The sequence below is a fragment of the Hevea brasiliensis genome, chromosome 7, assembly GCF_030052815.1.
Source record: "Hevea brasiliensis isolate MT/VB/25A 57/8 chromosome 7, ASM3005281v1, whole genome shotgun sequence".
In the NCBI taxonomy this organism is placed as follows: Eukaryota; Viridiplantae; Streptophyta; class Magnoliopsida; order Malpighiales; family Euphorbiaceae; genus Hevea; species Hevea brasiliensis.
The window spans coordinates 28,081,413-28,088,099 of NC_079499.1; positions in this window are offsets into that span (position 1 = coordinate 28,081,413).

The following is a 6,687-nucleotide window of genomic DNA, read 5'->3' on the forward strand; positions in this document are numbered from 1 at the left end:
ACTGTGTATCCTTGCTAGCTCTGGAGGTAATGCCAACCGGTATGCTAAAGGACCCACTCTTTCCAGAACTTCATATGGTCCGATGAAACGAGGACTTAGTTTCCCTTTCTCGCCAAATCTCATAATCCTCTTCCAAGGAGAAACTTTGAGGAATACCTTATCACCCATCGCATACTCAATATCTCTTCTCTTGAGATCAACATAGGACTTAGCGGTCGATGCACCTTGAGTCTATCTCTCTCGATCAACTGATCTTTTCCTCTGTCTCACTGGACAATTTCTGGTCCAATCATCTTCCTTTCACTTACCTCATCCCAACATAAGGGAGTTCTACACTTTCTGCCATACAAAGCTTCATATGGAGGCATCCCTATGCTTGATTGGTAGCTGTTGTTATAAGCAAACTCAATCAAAGGCAAGTGTGTATCCCAACTACCTTCAAATTCAATCACACAAGCCCGTAGCATATCCTCCAATATCCTGAATAACCCTCTCGGTGGCCATCCGTCTGTGGGTGGAATCTTTGTCTTTGAAGTTCGCCTAGTTCCTAGGGCTCTCTCAAGACTACCCTGAATCTAGAAGTGAACCTAGGATCTCTGTCGGACACAATTGATACGGCACTCCATGCAATTTTACAATCTCATATATGTACAATCGCCAATCTTTCCGTGCTATAGTCCATCCGAATCGCAAAAGTGAGCAGACTTAGTCAATCATCAACTATAACCCATACCGCATCATGACTACTCTGTGTCCTTGGAAGTCCTGTAACAAAATCCATAGTTATTCGCTCCCATTTCCACTGCATCGACAAAGGATGTAACAAACCAGCTGGAACTTGATGTTTTGCCTTTACTTGCTGACAAGTTAGGCATTTGGAAACAAATTCAGCTATATCTCTCTTCATACCCATCCACCAGTAATGTTCCTTCAACCCTCTGTACATTTTAGTTCCACCAGGGTGCATAGCAAATGGAGACTCATGTGCTTCCTTCATAATGATCTGCCTCGCCTCATCACTAGGAACGCACATTCGCTTCGATGTAGCAATAAACCATCATCTCTCACAGAATTCGGGTTTCTTGCCCCCGAACTTCTTTCGAGCTTCGATATTTTTCATCACTGCGTGCCCATTACGATCCGATCAATCAACACCGGCCGTACATGCCATGCAACTACCGTCATCCCTCATCATCAACCTCTAAACCGCATGTCAGGCTTTCAATTCATATACCATGGACAAAGGAGAAACTCGAGACTTGCCATAGTCTTGCGACTTAAGCCACCACCACATTTGCTTTTCTGGCCGATAGTCTATTAAGCAATCATAATCTTTAATGAGTTCTAGCCATCTCCTCCGCCTCAAATTCAATTCCTTCGGGTACCTAAGTACTTTAAGCTCTTGTGATCTCAGAAGATGTAGCATTTCTCTCCATACAGATAGTGTCTCCGGATCTTCAGAGCAAAAATAATAGCCGCTAACTCGGATCATGTGTTGGGTAGTTCCTCTCATGCGGTTTCAATTGGCGTGATGCATAAGCAATGACATTCGATCTTGCATCAAGACACACCTAACCCATTGTGAGAAGCATCACTATAAATCGTATATTCTTTACCCGAGTAGGTAAAGTGAGAACTGAGCTTCGCTTAAGCACCTCTTCAACTCATCAAAACTCACGACATTTATCACCCACCGAAATTTTACATCTTTCCGGCAATTTGGTCTGGAGAAGATAACATAGAAAATCCCTTCACAAACCGACGGTAATATCCAGCTAAGCCTAAAATCGCGAATTTCGTGATGTTCCTTGGTGGCTTCCAATTAAGGATAGCTTCTACCTTGGCTGGAATCTACCTTGATCCCTTCAAATGACACAACATGTCCCAAAAGGAGATTTCCTTCACCAAAATTCACATTTCGACAATTTGGCGTCTGCTTTCTCCTTAAAGTCTGAGCATAATCCGCAGATGTCTATCATGCTCCTCTGCACTCCTCAAGTATATCAAAATGTCATCAATAAACACCACCACAAATTGATCAAGATATGGTCTCAAGATAGTGTTCATCAGATCCATAAAAGCAGCTGGAGCATTTGTTAACCCGAATGGCATTACTAGAAACTCATAGTGGCCATACCGAGTTCAAAGCGCTTTTGGGATACTCGCTCTTGCACCTTCAATCGATGATAACCAGATCGCAAATCAATTTTGGAGAATATCGCCGCACCTTCAATCGATCGAAGATCATCAATGCGAGGCAATGGATATCTCGTTCTTATTGTCACCCTATTCAACCGCTCAGTAGTCAATGCATAAGCGGAGAGTACCATCCTTCTTCTTAACAAACAACACCGTGCTCCCCAAGGTGACACACTAGGCGGATGAAGCCCTTTTCAAGTAATTCTTGTAATCGTATCTTCAACTCCTTCAACTCTGCTGGTGCCATTCTCGTATGGCGTTATGGAGATTGGATCCACACCAGTAACATTAATTTCAAATCGCACTTCTCTTCCGAGGTAATCCGGCAATTCATCAGAAACACATCCGAAAGTCATATACGTAGGGATGTCCTTCAATGCCGGACTCCCACTTGGGTGTCTACCACATGTGCCAAGTATGCTTCACACCCTTTCGATCATTTTTACGGCTAGTGCAAAAATGATGTTTGATGGCAATAACTGTCTTTCCCCATGTATTACCACATCATTGTACTGAGGAAGGCCAAAAGTGACTGTCTTCAGCCCACAGTCAATCATGGCATGATGCCTAGCTAACCAATCCATGCCCAAGATGATATCATAATCTCTGAAGGGCATTTCAATGAGATCGGACAAAAAAGTGTGTCCTTGGATCACCAAAGGACAATCTCTATACATCCTATTAACCCTGACTTCCTGACCTAACGGACTTGTTACTAGCACCTTAAAGTCCATTTTTGTACATGGAACAGCAATGCAATCAATGATGCTAGAACTCACAAAAGAATGGGTCGAACCCGGATCAAATAGCACAAACACATTCTGGTTAAAAGTTGAGAAGGTACCAGCTACAACATCAGATGTCTCTGCCTCTTCCCTCTGTCTCATGGCGTAGACTCTGACTGGAGCACTATCTTGCTCTGATTGTTTTACTGTGCCTTGGCTGCCTGATGGGTTACCTCTACCCCTGCCTCTACCTCTGCTAGGTGGTTGTGAGCTTCTGGTGACAGGGCTCTGAACTGACCCTTCTGCAGTAGTAGGAGGTGGTCCAACTCTGCGACTACTGGTGCAGTCCTTGGCAAAGTGTCCTGTGCCTCCACAGTTATAACAGGCTCCAATAGCCTTGTAACAGATTCCACCATGATTCTTTCCACATGTTTCACATTGGCGGGGAGGATAGGAACCTCTGGTACTCTGCTGACCAGATAGGGGAGGTCTCTGTCCTGAGTATCTTCCCCTTCCAGACTTCTTGCCACCTCTACCATGTCCCCCATAGTTCTTCCTCTTTCCAGTATGACCACTGGAACTCTGTTTCTCTGATTTTCCTCTTTCTCTGCCTCTCTCGATCTCTTTTCTCTGGAGCAGTCTCAAACTCAACTCTTTCCAACTCTAGGGCTTGAGAAACAAGTTCGAGAAGTTAGTGTGTTTGAAGCCGAGCACTTGTACTGACATCGGGCTTCAAGCCAGTTTCAAACCTCTTGCATCTTTCCCTGCTGGTAGCAAGCAAACTTACTGCATAGTGGCTAAGGCGGGAAAATTCTCTTTCATACTCAGCCACTGATCTATTCCCCTGTTTCAGACTTAAGAATTCTTGTAGCTTCTGGTCTACATAGGCATCAGGGACATATTTCTGCCTGAATTCCCTGAGGAAGTCATTCCATGTTAGCATCGCAGCTCTACTGCATCGTGGGGAATGGTTTTCCACCAGTCATAAGCATCCCCTTGTAGTAAGGATACTGAGTATTCAAGTCTGAGCTCCTCTGTACAATGAAGTTTCTTGAACACCCTATCCATCCTTTCTAACCACTGTTCAGCTTCTATAGGATCTACTGTCCCCTTAAACTCTGTAGCCCCATACTTCATCAATTTATCATACTGTCTCGTAGGAGACTGTGGTTGTACCACGGGTGTCTGAATTGGGACTTGAGTAGGTGCATTACCAGCAATTTGTTGGAATATTGCAGCCATCTCACGAGCGAATCGAGCAGAAATCGCGATATCTGCAGGGCTGTGTCTTTGAACAACTAACATTTTGTAGGCCTGGGGCATCCCCTTGCACCTCAGCCTCAATAGACTGATCGACTGAACGATCACCCTCTTCCATATTCAATGCGAGGATCTTAGCTTTCCTAAACAAATAACACAAGAATATTCACTCTCGTTAGTGCATATTTATATCAGAATGTCTTGTATGTATCAAACAATGATATTGAGCGGTTGTACTATGCGTAAAGAACATTCAAATAACAGTGAAAACGGAATTTAAAAACCTTGCTCGATACCACTAAAACATGTCACACCCTACCCTCCGTAAGGCATAACATGATCCCAGTAGTATACCTAATGAATTACCAACTCCGTTCATCGATAACCCATTAAATACACTACAAGGGATTTTAAAACTTTTCTTACTTCTTTTACAAGGTGAGCACTATTTACAGTGTTAAAGACTTTGGTGAACGAGTGAAATAACTAACTCATTTGGTTTATTTGGAATTTCAGAAAATTTTGGCAGAGTGCCATCCGTATTTTGGATAAAATAGTTCTTCGTAAAACTCAGAAAAGCACTTTAATAATTTTCCCAAATCTCAACTCCAATGCATTTCTCAACACAACAATTTATCAACTCAATTCCATAGGAATTTTTTTTAAAGTCTGAGATAAGGAAATATAATACAACTTTTACAATCCAAAACACTCATAATTAATTTACAACTTCAAGGTACAATTTAATTTACAACTGCTCAAAACCAAAAACAAAATGTACATACAAAGGTCATACATTACAAGATAAAATGCAAAATATCGTATACTCATAATACCAGAAATCTCTCATTGGATGTATATGCAAACTAGTCTCACGCCTCTCTGTCTCTCTACCTGCGACAGCAATAAAAAGCTATCGCTGAGACAATGTCTCAGTGGTGCGCAACATTAACCAAATACAAATTTAAATCACAATTCATAAATCATGTGAATAGTGGATACTTAAAATCATAGTTAAATCCAAGACAATAATTGTCAACAAGAATTTAAATTCCATTTCTCCATATCACAATAATTTTCCATAAGTCAAATCAGGTTTGAATTCAAAAGACAGTATATGTCAATGAGAGTTTAAAATCCATTTCACAATCTCACAATACACATCAGTAAATCACACACAGCTTAATCATGATCCATAATTCAATTCATCCCAAAAGCCGATGGCTAATGAGGTATTCAATTCATCCCAAAAGTCGATGACTAATGAGGAATAACATGGCTAGCTAGCAAAAATATGAGTACTCATTCTATTCGTCCTCAACAGGCACACACCTCAACACTTCAGCCAGAGAGGGAATTCAATTCATCCCACTAGACAAGCTAGAGAGGAATACAATCAATATACATGATAGCTGTGGTTTCAAACCATTTACAGTGCTTTTCAATCAATAAGTATCCATCAATGTCATTCAAATAGTTTTTCACAGTTTCAAACCATTCACAATATTTTTCAATCAATAAGTGTCCATCAAACACATTTCCACAATTTAAAACAATGATATACAAACAGTCAATATTTATTTCCATTGAAAATAATTCAAAAGAAACAGTTGTTGTGCACAAACCTCTGATATTTGTCTCCTGGTCTTGACTCAGTATTTCTTTCCCTTTTCTTTGAGTTCTTGTTAATCGAGAAACACAATTTGAAGTGTTTCAAGATTAAATTAAATTGTCTCTATCGATGGGGTCCGTAAATAATGCATCGAACTCAATTATTCGCTTAATCACCTAATATACCGACCCTCGATGCGTTTTAGGTAAATTAGGTTTTAGTGTCGTTAATATGTCACACTCGATAGGGTTTTAGGTTTGGTATGTTTTACCAAAGTCATTTCCTTGTTTAGTGCATTTTAATGCAAATTCTTTGGATTCCGAACACTGGTTTGACCTAACCGGACGATCTAGTTCCCTCGGTTTTCGGTCTCGGTCGAAACTACAAACTTGTAGATCTAGGTCTTATTGCACGCGTGCAAAATTTCAGGTCAATCCGAGTTAAGTAGACCAAGTTATGGTCATTACACTATTGCTGGTCAAATGGTACCATTTTAGGTCAATTTTAGGTCAAAGTGGTCAATTCTGGTTCGGCCAGTTTTTGGACCCGAACTTGTGCAAGTTGTTTGACTTGCTTATGGTCATTTCTGGGCTTTGGTGTCCTCATAAGACTTGTAGGTATGGGTCTTAACTATTCTTGGTCAAAATTTCAGGTCAATTGGACCTGGTTTGAGTGAGTTATGGCCTAAACACTCACTGCTGCCCAATTGGTCATTTTTCAGGTCCTAATTGCATCTAATCCGAATTGGTCAAATTTTTAGGTCACCTTGCAAGCAGAATTTTGGCATGGTTTCTCAATGAAAGTTGGCACATTTTGTGCCTAGTTTCACCTCAAATTGGTCTCATACTAATTGAGGTTACACATTCAAGGTTATAGGCCAAAATATACACT